General features: G+C 36.2%; 1 protein-coding gene across 1 annotated transcript in view; it reads right to left on the bottom strand.

Annotated features, from left to right (window-relative positions):
• The window catches only part of LOC105097402 (putative zinc finger protein 487), a 49,369-nt gene that overhangs the window by 16,972 nt on the left and 16,208 nt on the right, over positions 1–16,189 (bottom strand). The gene's annotated exons all lie outside the window — the stretch shown is intronic.

The following is a 16,189-nucleotide window of genomic DNA, read 5'->3' as shown; positions in this document are numbered from 1 at the left end:
TATCTGCATGCCCTCATGCGCCCAGATCTGCCCTAGATTATGAGAATTCCAAGTTGAATAATAAACTCTTCCTTCTTTGGAAGAACTTACTCTTATAATGAAACATATAAAGACATACCTAACATAGGATTTAAAGGACCCATACTACAAATACATACGATGCAGACACAGATCATAAAAGGGTTCTGTGCAAGTTCGTGTGAGTGTTAGCACCTTGGGTTTGACTGAGCAGATAAAACTTTCAGTGATTAAATATAAATAGCAATTTCTTTACAAATATATGGCAGAATATCAATGAAAGTTAAAAAGACTTGAAACAATGTGGCTAGTCAACAGACTGCACAACAGGACAGGAGAGCAGGTCTGAACCTGTGATAAAATAAAGGCTGCCACGGCAGGGGGAAGAGATTCTGGGAGGATATAAGCTAATCTATTTGACTTAAATCCTGTTAGTGATCTCCAAATATTTAATCACTCACCTAAATCCCTAAAATTCTTGAGCAATCATCAGTTTTATTTATATTTATCTATAAATTAAATACAATGCTCTCAATTCACATTTGAAGAGAGCTTAATTGTGTTATTTTTCCGATAAAAATGTAAATGAACAAGCTAATATTTTCTTCTCATGCCCTAAAGGAATGGCAACAGATGATGTGTGCAGAAGCATCTTACACACTCCCTTGGAGCCTTGCCTCCCTCCCTTCCCTCACCTCCACTCACCCCAGGTCCCTGCTGTGAACAGCAGGAAGCCAATCATGCAATGGGAATACACATCTCTGTCCTAGTTATACAAACTAATTGTCAGTGAGGAAGCAATGATCCCAGAGTAGGGTGTAGCTGGATTGACTAAATTAAGGGGGGCAGCACTGAAGATGCTAAACAGGGAAATTGCTGAGCAAAGGGAGGGAGGAAGAGTTTTCTCCCAGAGGGTCTGCATGATCTGCCCTGGAGGTTCTGGAAACTTGTCAAGTCTGGAGAAACAGAAGGAAGAGCAGTGACAATGAAACAGATACTAGACTTATATACAGGGCTCCAAATGTCTTCAGAACACAGAAGTGGAAATATTCACTTAAAGGTGAGACAGAGGATTCTGGAGTTCAGGAGAGGGGTCTACTATGAAAATAAGGATGTGGGTGAAAATGGCAATGAGACAGATTGAGGAAAGAGAAAGCAGCACAGAACTTGAGGGAACAGCAATATTTGAGTGGCTGGCAGAATAAAAGAAAACTAGGCTATGAAGGCTGAGAAGAAATTTTCTGAAATGTGAGAGCATAACCAGATGACAGAGACTAGTGGAAATAGTAAGCACAATTTCACAAATATCTGACATTTCCAATTAAAGATACTGGAGTTAAAACACACATCTGCCTCTGATGCCTCCAATAATAGAAGTAGAAGAAACAATTAAACAAACAAATGTGCAAATAAGAGAATACACTAAAAAAAGGCAATTTCATGTAACTTCTGGATAATACCAGCAAATAGCATCAGACAAAACTGGAGGCACGGTGCCTACAATTTATAGAAACACAGGTAGGCAGAAGCGGTGGCTTCCAGCCACAGCCAGAGACCACCAAGCTCTAAGCCTTCAAACCAGGTGGGAGTCAGCACAGGTAGTCGGATGGGTGACCCACTGATGAAATAATCGATTGCCAGGGCCCCTTGGTGGGCCCCTACTCTGTGGAGATCCAGCAGTCAGTGAAGACTAAGGCTGATGAGCAGCCATTCTCTAAAGCTGGGACACATTAAAAAGTAATAAATCTATATACAGTCAGCCCTTCATATGTCCAGGTTCCGCATCCATAGATTCAACCAAGTGTGGATTGAAAATATTTGGGGAAAAAATTCCAGAAAGTTCCAAAAGCAAAACCGAATTTGCCACAGACCAGCAATTACTTACGTAGAATTTACACTGTATTTACAACTATTTACATAGTATTTATATTGTGTGAGGTATCAGAGTAATCTAGAGACTATAAATTATATGGGAGGGTCTACCATAAAGAAGGCATGAATATACAATGGGGGAAATACAGCTTCTTCAATAAATGTTGCTGGCAGAGCCGGATAGTCACTTGCAAAAGAATCAAACCAGACTACTTTCTCATACCACATAGGAAAATAAACTCAAATGGATCAAAGACCTAAACGAAAGACCTGAAACCATTAAACTTCTCCCAAAAAACACAGGCAGTGCACTGTCTGACATGAGTCTTAGCAATATGTTTTGCATGTCTGCTTGAGCAAGGGAAACAAAAGCAAAAATTAACAATTGGGACTCCATCAAACTAAAAAGCTTTTGCACATTGAAGAAAATTATGAACAAAATAAAAAGGCTGCCTACTGAATGGGAGAAGATATTAGCAAAAGATACATCGAACAAGGGGTTAATATCTAAAATACACAAAAAACTCAAATAACTTGACATTAATGAAAAAACAACAATTAAAAATGAGCAAGGGACTGAACAGACATTGTTCCAAAGACATACAGATGGCCAACAGGCACATGAAAAGATGCTCAAGATCATTAATCATCAGGGAAATAAAAATCAAAACCACAATGAGATATCACCTCACACTTGTCAGATGACTATCATCAAAAGGACAACAAATAACAAGTGTTGGCAAGGATGTGGAGACAAGGGAACCTTCATGCACTACTGGTGGGAATGTAAATTAGTGCAACCAATAAATATGGAAAACAGTATGAATACTCAAAATATTAAAAGTAAAACTACCATACAACCCAACAATTCTACTTTTGGCTGTTTATCTGAAGAAAATGAAAATACTAATTTGAAAAGATATTTGTACCCCTGTGTTGAAAGCAACATTATTCACAATAGCTAAGATATAGAAGCAACTTAAGTGTCCATCAACAGATGACTGGATAAAGAAGATATGATATATATATATATGCATAAATACACACACACACAATGGAATATTCCTCAACCATAGAAAAGAATGAAATCTTGCCATTTGCAACAACACTGGATGGACCTAGAAAGTATTATGCTAAGTGAAATAAATCAAAGACATATACTATATGATTGCACTTATATGTTGAATCTGAAAATTAAAACAAATGAACAAATGAACTGACAAAATTAGGGACAAAAATGTTATAAGACAAAAAATTGAACACAGTTGCGTATGTCCTCCCTAATTAATTATTTTAAATAGAGATAGATAAAATTCATGAATTAAAATGCAGAGATTGGCAGACTAAAACAACAACAGCATGATCCAACTATATGCTGTCTACAAGAGAATCAGTCTAGATCCAAAGGCATAGTGTGTTCAAAGCAAAAGGATGGAACAAGATATCCATGCAAATAGAAACCTAAAGAGTGTTGGATCTCTATATTAATATCAGAATACACTATTAAGACACAAAGGACATTATATATTTTGAAAATGATTAATTCATGAAGAAAATCAATCAATCAAAAACATGTATGGACTAAAGAAGAGAGAACCAAACTATATGTAGCAAATATTCACAGACTAGATGGGAGAAGGAAGTGGTTCTATGACAACAGGTTGAGATTTCACTACACCACTTTAGTCAATAAATAGAATGTCCAGATAAGATCAGTAAGAAAACAGAGTACTTGAACAACATTATAAAACAGACAGACATAAGAAAAGTATGTAGAATACCCCACCAACCATTAGCAGAATATATGTTCTTCCCAAGGGCAGAAGAAGCACTGTACAGGATAGACCGTAAGTTTGATAACAAAAAAGTATCAATACAAACATAACCAAACAGAAACAAAGTCACACAGAGAACAAACAGGTGGGTGCCAGAGGGGAGGGAGGTGGGGTAAGGAGAGAAACAGGTGAGGGACTTTTCTTTCCCTTTTTCAGTTTTATTAGGTAGAATTATTACAGTCTGACTGCACATACACATTATATTGCATGTGAAATAGGTGAGGGATATTAAAGAGGCAAAAACTTTCAGTATACAAGATAAATGAGTCTCAGGTACAAAATACAAGGTGTAGGGAATATAGTCAGTATTTATATAATATCTTTGTAGAGTAACATTATAACTAGACTTATCATGGTGATCATTTTGAAATGTATACAGAATCATCATGTTGTATACCAGGAACTAACTTAGTTCTACAGGTAAATTATATTCCCAAAACAAGCAAACAAACTCATAGAAAAAGAGATGAGATTTGTGGCTACCAGAGGTGGGGTAGGGAGGCAGGAGGAGAGGGAAATAGATGAAGGTAAACAAAAGGTACAAACTTTCAGTTATAAGGTAAGTACTAGGGATGTAATATACAACATGATAGAGGTAACTAATATTGCTCTATGTTATAAATGATAATTGTTGAGTTAAATCCTTAGAGTTCTCAGCACAAGGGAGACTTTTTTTTCTATTTCTTTAATGTTCTATGTATATGAGATGATGAATATTAATTATGTATATTGTGGCAGTCATTTCATGATGTAAGTCAAATCATTACGTTGTACATCTTAAATGTATACAGTGCCATATGTCAATTTTACCTCAATAAAACTGAAAAAAAATTAAAAAATAAAAATACATAGGAAGATGTGAGTAGGTTTTATGCAATTACTACATCATTTTATGTAAGGAAATTGAGTGTCTGCAGATTTTGGTATCCATGGGCGGTCCCGGAGCCAACCTCCTGCAGATACCAACAGATGACTATATATGCACAACACAGACAGTTCTGCCCAAAGTGAAGCTAACTAAGAATGCAGCTCCTCACACTTCAATCCTCCATAACAGCATGTAGTTTCTTTCAAAGCAATTACTTAATGAAACAGATCTTAGTGCTCTAATTTCAGGATATACCATTCTCCATTTCAAGAACTGAAGGGGGACCTCCTGCTTGCTTGCCTGCCTCCTTTCTGCCTGGGATGAAGGAGAGTCCTCACATGTCAATCCCCTACCCACTCACCTACAGAACCTTCTGGTTAGAGCCTGTGGTAAGATACATCCATACCTGCATCCTTACCTACCAAGTCACCTGTGCTAAACTAGTTTTCAAAGAAAAACAGGAGAGAAAAATGATGACATATCAAACAAGAAGGGAAAACCAAAGCATTAAAAGTAAGCCACCAGAATGAACAGAATGACTAAAGAGAAAGGGGGGGGATGTACAAAAATAAGGGAAAATTTTGAAATAGTCTAAATAGAATACTCAAATATGTTCAGGGGAATATTGCTTCTACATAAAGTGAGAAGAGTTGGCTATAAGAATCCATCAGAGAGGAGTCAAGATGGCACAGTAGTGGGACCACGAGCTCGCCTCTCCTCATTACTACAACAAAACCACAACTGACTGGTAAACAACCATTTAAAATAAAAAGATTGGAACCTAGCAAAACAGATCATCTTCAACTGGAAACAAAGAGGGAACCGCAGAGGGCCAGCAGGAGGGGCATGCTTGTGGTATACTTGGGGCCCCATACTCACTGAGTGGGCAACCCACACGCTGAAGAATAAGTAGCAGAGGCCCCCCTGCAGGAGTGAGCAGTCTGAGCCCCACATTACACTCCACAGCCCAGGGTTCTGGCATTGGGAGAAGACCCCAGGACATCTGGTTTTGAAGGCCAGCAGGACTTAACTTCAGGATCCCCATGGGAGTGGGGGGAAACAGAGACTTCATTCTCTTGGGAAACACACACAGAATCTCACGTGTGCCAGGTCCAAGGGCAGAAGCAGTGATTTCATAGGAACCTGGGCCAGACCTGCCTGCTGGTTTTGGAAGGTCTCCTGGGGAGTTAGGGGATGGCTGTGGCTCACCCAGGGGACATAAAAGCTGGTGGTGGACATTCTGGGAGTGTTCATCTACATGAGCTTTCCTGGAGGCTGTCATCTTGATATGGCCATCAGCACCAAGACATAGACCCACCCATCAGCAGTCTTCCTGAGCCATAAACATCTCTAGACATGTGCCTAAACAGGGTTCTAACCATCAGAGGTCCAGGACCAACCTTCACCCAGCAGTGGCCAGGCACTGACTCCTCCTGCCAAGAAACCTGCATAAGCCTCTAGTTCAGCCTCATCCAACAGGGAGCAGGCACTGAAAATAAGAAAGCAGCAATGCCAAAGACTGTGGAAGGAGTCCACAAACACAGGCCAGACTCTGCCATGGGACCAGCTGGACTCTGGGCCTTGGGTGACAAGAGAGGAGTGTACTGCTGGGACACACAGGATGACTCCCACAGAGGGCCACTTCTCCAAGGCTGAGAAACATAACTAATCTACCTAAAGATACAAATAGAAAGATGGAAAGTATGAGGTGGCAGAGAAATATCTTCTAGGTCAAGACAGAAGATAAACCTCCAGAAGAAGAACTAAGTGATGAGTAGATAGGCAAACTATCCAAGGAGTTTAGACTAATGATGGTGAAGATGTTCCGAGGCTCAGAAGAAGTACAGATGCACTGGGGAGGTTTCAGCAAAGAGTCAGAAAATATAAAGAATGCCCAAACAGAGTTGAAAAATAAAATTACTGAAATGAGTAACATACTAGTAGGAAACAAGAATAGACTAAATGAGGCAGAAGAACGGATCCATGAGCTAAAAGACAGATTAGTGGAAATCACTACTGCAGAACAGAAAAAAGGAAAAAGAATGAAAAGAAGTGAAGATAGTTTAAGGGAACTCTGCGACAACATGAAGTGCATTAATGTTCACATTATAGGGGTCCCAGAAAGAGAAGAGAGAGGAAGAACCTCAGAAAAATTTTGGAGAGATAATCACCAAAAACTTTCCTAACTTGGGAAATTTAAGTCACCCAAGTCCAGGAAGCACAGGGAGTTCCACAAAGAATCAGCTCAAAGGGGAACACACCAAGGCACATAGTCATCAAACTGATAAAAGTTAAGGATAAGAAGAACATATTAAAATCAGGAACAAAAAAGCAAAAAATAACATATAAGGGAACTCCTATAAGGTTATCAGCTGATTTTTCAGCAGAAACTCTACAGGCCAGAAGGGAGCAGCACGATATATTTCAAGTGATGCAAGGGGAAACTTACAACCAAGAATACGCTATTCAGCAAGGCTCTCATTCAGATTTGATTGAGAAATCAAAAGCTTCACAGATAAACAAAAGCTAAAAGAAATCAGCACCACAAAACCAGCTTTACAACAAATGTTAAATTTCTCTAGTCATCAACCACAAGAAAACAGAATAAGAAGAGGATGGCAATAAGAACATACAATGTAAATAGATTAAATGCTGAAACCAAAGATATAGACTGGCTGAATGGATAGAAAAATGAGACCCATATCTTTTGTGGTTCCTTATAAATTTTGCAATTGTTTGTTCTAGTTATGTGAGGAGTGTTGCTGAGTATTTTGAGAGCAGTTGTGCTGGATCTGTGGGTTGCTTTGGGTAGTGTGGCCAATTTTGATAGTGTTGATTCTTCCAATCCAAGAGCACAAAAATCTTTCCATTTCTTTGTATCATTTTGAGTTTTGGTGTATAGGTAACCCCTGTGGTTAAGTTTATTTCTAGGTATTTTGATGTAATGGAAATGTTGATGCCAGTTATAAAATTCTGGTTTTTGAAGTGAAAAAAAAACAAAAAAAGAGTGAATTAAGGGCCAAAAACAGCAAAAAATATCATTGATTCTTATGGGTGAGCTGTATTCCATTACATATATATATGCTGCATCTTCATTAGCTATTCAACTATTGATGTGCACTTAGGATGCTTCCTTATCTTGGCAATCATAAATAATGTTGCTGTTAATAGCAGGGTGTATGTATCTTTTTGCATTAATTCTTATTTTGTGGTTGGCTTTATTCCTTTGATAACTATGTAAGCCAAAACTCTAAACATTCTTAGAAACAATGAACAATACATATATGTAAATTAAAAAACATATGTGCAGTAAAAAAAAAAAAAAGAAAGAAATGAGCTATCAAGCCATGAAAGACATGGAAGAAAATTAAAAGATATATTACTAAATGAAAGAAGTCAGTCTGAAAAGGCTATAAACTGTACGATTCCAACCAAATGACACTCTGGAAAAGGCACAGATACAGGAACAAGAAAAAAAAGATTGTGGTTTCCAGGGGTTTGGAGAGATGGAAGGAGAAAAGAATGAATAGATGGACCACAGGGGATTTCTAGGGCAATGAAATTATTCTGTATGATACTATAGTGGTGGCTACATGTCATGATGCATTTGTCAAATCCTATAGAATGTACAGCATCTAGAGTGAACCCTACTGTAAACTATGGACTTTGGTTGATAATAGTGTGTCCATGTTGGTTCATCGATTGCACCAAATATGCCACATGATGAGGGAGGTTGAGGGAAGGGGAGTATATATGTGTGGGTGGGGAGGGCTATGTGCGAACTCTGTATATTCTGCTCAATTCTGCTGTGAACCTGAAACTGCTCTAGAAAATAAAGTCTATCATTAATTAAAAAAAAATACATGACCCATATATACACTTTCTATAAGAGACCTTCAGAGCTAGAGACACATGCAGGCTGAAAGTAATGGGATGGAAAAGAATATTCTATGCAAATGGAAACCAAAAGGAAGCTGGAGTAGCAATACTTGGACAAATTAGATGTTAAAATAAAGAGTGTTACAAGAATCCATGAGAGAGAAAAATGAGAGCACTTGAAAATTAAATCATCACATTTTCTTAACTGTGGAAACATAAGATAAATGCTGTCAAAAGGCTACTAGAAAACAAATAGAATAGCGAATACAAAATTATATAAACCTCTCATAAAAATGAAAATCAAAGAACCATTGAAGAGTTTATAAAATATGGATGAATCCAGGAGGTAAACACTACTCTAAAAGAAATTCCAGGACAGACCACGTAGAATAGAGGAAACAAAAGAAGAAACAACAGAACATCTGCCTGAAGAGATACATGAATCTTCAGATTTAAAGAACACATTTTAACACTTGTAAATACAAAGACATTATGGGAAGAAAGTAAAAATGTGTAGCTCAATCGGATGACATTTCTGAAATACAACTAAAAATCTTTAAAGCCTATGAAAGTAAATAAGCAATGACTGGCCACAAAGAAATGAGACTCAGACTGACACCTGATTCATCCTCAGTAAAAATCAGTAATAGAAGGAAATGGAAAGAGAGATGCTTACAATTTTCTGATGACTATAACTATTTTTTCACCCAGAACTATACAAGCAGCCAAACAGGCATTCATACAACAAAGAAAAAGAAGTGGATCATAAAACTAAAAACCATAAATCCCTGAACACTCTATAAAATATTCCAGAATTCAACCTGTTGAAACAGCAGAATCCAAGAGAGAGAAACATATGACATAAGATATCACTGAGAATATAAGAGACCAGCATTAACTAGTTTCTGGTAAAGCCAGAGAAGACACTTATTGGGGTCATAAATGGAAAGGAAGTGGTTCTGTGGTTTACTGAACAGGTAGCATAAGACTGTTAACTTCCTGAGGAAGTACATGCACCTTAAGCATCCCTCCATCACGCCCATGGACACTGCCACATGCTCAGGACTCAGAGACTGTGATGCCCTGAAATATGAGTAGTGGCACTGCTCCACCAATCAACTGACAATCTAAAGCTATAAAGACAAGTTCTCAAGTAGGCAAATGAGATGAAAAAATTGACAAAAAAAGAAAAAATGACAAGTCTACTGTCATTTCTTGCAGTGAACTCAAACTCAGGTAAAATATCTCACCCACTTACAATGTTCCCTTGAATAAATCATTCCGAGTACATTCTATATATAAAACTTTATTCACTAGTATTCATCAGCTCTATAATGATGTAAAAGTGAAAGCTAACTCCAAAACTGTAGGAATTATATGAGCTAATAAAGGGGTAGCACCTTGAAGGGCCTCACACATGGCCATTCTTAAATTACAGCTTTTCTACAGCTCAAGAACTCCTATTTTCACAAATTACCTTTAATACTGGGACAACAAAATAACCTGCATACTTATAGGCAAGTCTTAATTATTAGTGCTTCATTTTTAATTGAAAAAAAAACAGAGAAATTAAGTAACTAGGCTGAGGTTACAAACAACTGGTAAAGGCAACCAGTTAGCATTCAAATTCAGTTTTGCCTGGCATCAAAGGTTTGTTTGTGCCATACCTTTCTCTACTGATTCAAGAAAAGACAAATAGTAATTTGAAATACAATCTACCTTTACTTCTTTTCAAATGTATCATAGCATCCTCTTCTCAGTGGCTGTGGATTGTACAGTCATCTGGGAGCCCATTTAGGGCACCTATCTTTTGGCATCAGTGCCATCAAGTCAAAAGGAAACTTGGAACAAATACAGAAGAGTAAAAAAATGAAAAAATATTAATATTCAGCATGTAAGCAAACTAGTAAAGACTTCTATAAAACATGCAATATAGGGGAAAGGAGTAAACACTTGCAAAGAATCATACCTCATTTATCCTTCTGCAATATACACAAATATCAAATTATGTTGTATCCCTGAAACTAACATAATACTGTAAATCAACTATACCAAAAAAAAATAATAATTTTTAATTATAGGGGAAAAAAAGCCTCAGTCCAGGCAGAAAAGCAGGGGTTTCTGCACTGCTCAAAAATAAGAAAAACTCATAATTACCTGGGCAAAAGATTACAATAGAGACAGAACAGATCACTTGAAGCCTGGGGAAAAAGTTGACAGAGTATCTATCTTCTTTGGGAAATTAAGATAATCAAAATGACTTTTGCACATCAGGGAATTTAGAAAGCCATACACATGCCCAGGACAGAATGAATGCCTAGAAAAGACCTCAGAGACCCTTAGCTTTCACCTCTAGCCGGTCTCTACAACACTGCAAGCAGAATGTGAAGGCTGGGGCAGTTGAACATGGACAAGCTGAGTCCTGAAGAATAACCCCAGCACACAGCCAATTTCCAGAGTGTGAAAGATGGAGGTTTGGGAAGTTTTGTTTTGTTTTGTTTTTTTAGCTTTTGTTTTATCCCTGCCTACAAGGGAAAGTCTGTCAAAACACTAACTGAACACAAGCTAAAAGAACAGAGAATTCAATGACCACACATGACAAGAAATACAGACTTTGTGGGAAAAAAAGGCAGTTTGTAAAAGTCATATGGATAACTGAAGCCTTTGACAATCAAGAACAGCAAAACTTGGAGAAAAGCAAGAAAGCAACTTCTAGAATTATATTATACAACATACAATAACATTATAATATGCAAAATGTCCAGTTTCAACAACAACAACAACAAAATCACAAGTCATACAAAGAAATAGGAAAGTACGGCCCAATCAATGGAAAAACATGATTGACAGAAATGCCCCTGAGGAAGATCAAATACTGAACTTTCTAAACAAAGACTTAAAATAAAATCAACTGTATTAAATATATGCAAAAAGAAACTATAAAACAAAGAAATAAATGCAACCAGGAAAACAATTTATAAATGAAAAATTAATATCAATAAAGAGAAATTAAAACAAAGAACCAAATAGAAATTCTGTAACTGAAAATTACCATAAGTGAAATGAAAAATTCACTACAGGAGTTTAATAAGACTTGAGACTGCATAAAAGGATCATCTAACTTAAGATAGGAAAATTGAAATTATCAAGTCTGAAGAGCAGAGCAAAAAGGAATGAAGAAAAGTAAACATGACAGAAATGACCTATGGGGCACCATCAAGCAGACCAACACAAAAACTATGGAGTTGCAGGAGAATGAGAGAAAGAGGAGAGAAAAGAATAACTGCAGAAATAATGGCCCCCAATTCCCCAAATTTCAAGGAAAACAAGAATCTATACACCCAAGAAACTCAAAGAATGTCAAGTAGGATAAACTTAAAATACATTCATCAAGACACATTACAATCAAACACACAAAGGAAAGAATCTTTAAAGCAGCAAGAGAAAAACAGCTCATCAAATGCAAGGGATCCAAATTAAGATTAAAAGCAGATTTCTGAGCAGAAACCTGGGAGGCCAGAAAGCATTGGGTTGATATATTCAAAGTGCTGAAGGGAAAAAAAAATACCTGTCAACTGAACATTCTATACCAACGAAAAATGTCCTTTAAAAATGAAGATATTTCCAGATAAGCATAAGCCAAAGGAGTTCATTACCCCAGCCCTACCCTGCAAGAAATGCTAAAGGGAGACCCCCAGGTTGAGATGAAAGGATATAAGACAGTTAACTGACACAAAGCCATAAAATAAAGACTTCCAGTAAAGATAACTATATAAGTAAATATAGAAACAAATATTATTGCACTTGGGTTTGCAACTCCACTTTTTTTCCCCCCTACAAGATTCAAAAGACAAATACATAAAAAATAATTGTATGTTATTAGATACAAAACTGATAAAGGTGCAATTTGGGAAAGCAACAACATGGTGAGGGTAGAGAGAGAAGTAGAGGAGCAGAATTTTTGCATGCTCTCGATGCCACAATGCTATCAATTTAAACTAGATTGTTATAAATTTCATATGTTAAAAATAATCACCATGGTAGCCACTAAGAAAATATTTAAATTACATACCCAAGAGAGAATGACAAGGAAATTAAGTCAGTACACTACAAACAAATCAAGTAAAAACAAAGGAAAACAGTAACTGACAAAATTAGGGACATAAATGGTATAAGACAAAATATTGAACACAGTTGCATATGTCCTCCCTTACGAATAATTATTTTAAACAGAGATGGATTAAATTCACCAATTAAAAGGCAGAGATTGGCAGACTAAAACAACAACAACAGCATGATCCAACTATATGCTGTCTACAAGAGAATCAGTCTAGATCCAAAGGCATAGTATGTTCAAAGCTAAAGGATGGAAAATGATATCCATGCAAATAGTAACCTAAAGAGTGCTGGATCTCTATATTAATATCAGAAAAAATATACTATTAAGTCACAAAGGACATTATATATTTTGAAAATGATTAATTCATGAAGAAAATCAATCAATCAAAAACATGTATGGACTTAAGAAGAGAGAACCAAAATATATGTGGCAAATATTGACAGACTAGAAGGGAGAAGGAAGTGGTTCTACGACAATAGGTTGAGATTTCACTACACCACTTCAATCAATGAATAGAATGTCTAGATAAAAGATCAATAAGAAAAGAGTACTTGAACAACATTATAAAACAGACAGACATAAGAAAAGTATGTAGAATACCCTACCAACCATAAGCAGAATATATGTTCTTCCAATGGCAAAAGCAGCACTGTACAGGATAGACCATAGGTTTGACCACAAACAAGTATCAATACAGTTAAAAAGACCAAAATCATCATAAGCACTTCGCCCATAACAGAATAAAGCTAGAAATCTGTAACAAAGTGAAAACTGGAAATTTTAAAAATATGTGGATATTAAACAATACATTCTTAAACAATCAATGGGTCAAAGAAGAAATCACAAGAAAAATTAGAAAACACTTAGAAACAAAAGAAAAAGAAAACACAAAATAACTCAACTTATAGGATGCAGCCAAAGACATACATATAGGGAGATTTATAGTAGTACATGCCTATATTAAGAAAGAAGAATGATCTCAAATCAATAGCATAACTTTACATCTTCAGAAATTAGAAAAAGAGGAGCAAATGAAACCCAAACCAAAAAAATGAAGGAAATAATCAATATTAGAGCAAAAACAAATGAAGAGAGAATAAAAATCAGAGAGAAAAAGTCAATCCCAAAGTTAATTCCTTTAATAAAACAACATTAGCTAAACTATGTTGACTAAGAAAAAGAAAGAAGACACAAGGAACTAAATCAGAAATGAAAGTGGATACATTACAGGAAGAAATCATTTAAAGAGAATACTATGAACAACTGTACACCAAATAAATTAGATAACTAGATGAAATGGGCAAATTCCTAGAAAAACACAAATTGCCAAAACTGACTCAAGAAGAAATACAAAATGTCAACAGACATGTAACAAGTAAACAGATAGAATCAGTAATGAAAAACAGCACAACAAAGAAAAGTCAAGGACTAGATGGCTTCACTGGTGAATTCTAATGAATGATTAAAGAATTACCAATCCTTCTCAAACTCTTCCAAAAAAATAGAAAAGCTAGGAATACTTCCTAACTCACTCTATGAGTTCAGCATTATCTTGATACCAAAGCCAGATAAAAACTTCATAAGCAAAGAAAATCAAAGACTAATATTCCTTAAGAATACAGATGCAAAAATCCTCAACAGAATACTAGGAAACTGAATTCAGCAGCATATTAAAAGGATTATATGCCATGATGAAGTGGGATTTATCCCAGGAATAGAATGATGGTTAACATAATAAAAATCAATCAATGTAACGCACCACCCCAGTAAAACAAATGAAAAAATACCGCATGATCATCTCAATTGATGCAGGACAAAAAAATTCAACACCATTTGATGATAAAAACATGAAGAAAATAAACAACACAGGCAAAGTTCGTCAACATGATAAAGGGCAAATATGAAAAGCCTACAAAAAACATACTTACTGGTGAAAGACTGAAAACTTCCTCATGATGAAGAACAGAACAAGGATGCCCATTTGCAAAACTTCTGTTCACTATTGTACTAAAAGTTCTAGCCATTTAGGCTCCTACCATGTCTTGGCTATTGTAAATAGTGCTGCTATAAACATTGGGGTGCAGGTGTCATCCTGAAGTAGCGTTCCTTCTGGATATATGCCCAGGAGCAGGATTCCTGGGTCATACGGTAAGTCTATTCCTAGTCTTTTGAGGAATCTCCATACTGTTTTCCACAGTGGCTGCACCAAACTGCATTCCCACCAACAGTGTAGGAGGGTTCCCTTTTCTCCACAGCCTCTTAATGTCCATCAACAGATGACTGGATAAAGATGTGGTATATTGATACAATGGAATACTATTCAGCCATAAAAACCGACAACATAATGCCATTTGCAGCAACATGGATGTTCCTGGAGAACGTCATTCTAAGTGAAGTAAGCCAGAAAGAGAAAGAAAAATACCATATAAGATCATTCATATGTGGAATCTAAAAAAAACAAAAAGAACATAAATACTAAACAGAAACAGACTCATAGACATAGAATACAAACCTGTGGTTGTCAACGGGGTGGAGGGTGAGAAGGGACAGACTGGGATTGAAAATTTGTAGATACTGACAAAATACTGTAGATGCTGACAGATAAACAAGATTATACTGTATAGCACAGGAAAATATATACAAAATCTTGTGGTAGCTCACAGTGAAAAAAAAGTGACAATGAATATACATATGTTCATGTGTAACTGAAAAGTTGTGCTCTACACTGGAATTTGACACAACATTGTAAAATGACTGTAACTCAATAAAAAATAAAAAATTTAAGTTCTAGCCAGAGTGATTAGGAAAAATAAAATACACTCATATTGGAAAGGCAGAAGTAAAACGGTCTCTATTTGCATATATTATCCTATATAGAGAAAATCACGCGCACACGCACACACACACCACGCACACACACACACACAAACCCCACAAAATAAGCTACAAGAGCTAATAAATGAATTTCACCATAGTTGCAGAGTGCAAAATCAACACACAACAATCAGTTTTTCCCCTCTATGCCAGCAGTGAACAACACAAAAAGTAAATTTAAATAATGTATTTAAAATACCATCCAGTAGAGTAAAATACCTAAATTTAATCAAGGATATCCAAAACTACAAAAAAATTCTAAAAGAAATGAAAGACCTAAATAAATAGAAAGATATTCCATTCTCATAAATTAGAAGATTTTATATTGTTAAAGTGGTAATACTACCAAGAATGATCTGAAGATTCAATGCAATCCCTATTAAAATACAACAGCCTTTTCTACACAAATGGAAAAGCAGATACTCAAAATTAAGGAACTGCAAGCAGTCCTAAATAGTCCAAACAATCTTAAAAAAACAAAAAGAACAAATTAGGAGGAGTTTGATTTCAAAAAGTACTACAAAGCTACAGTACTCAAAACAGTGTGGTACTGGCATAAGTATAAACATGAAGATTAATGGAAAAATACAGAGTCCAGAAATAAATGCATGCATTATGGACAACTGATTTTCAACAATGGGCCAAGACCTTTCAATGGGGAAAGAACAGTCTGGTCCTGGGACAAGTGCATAACACAGGGAAAGAATGATGTTGGACAACTAC

The sequence above is a fragment of the Camelus dromedarius genome, chromosome 8, assembly GCF_036321535.1.
Source record: "Camelus dromedarius isolate mCamDro1 chromosome 8, mCamDro1.pat, whole genome shotgun sequence".
NCBI lineage: Eukaryota > Metazoa > Chordata > Mammalia > Artiodactyla > Camelidae > Camelus > Camelus dromedarius.
The sequence above is the reverse complement of the archived record's forward strand: the minus strand, read 5'-3'. Positions and strand labels throughout refer to the sequence as shown.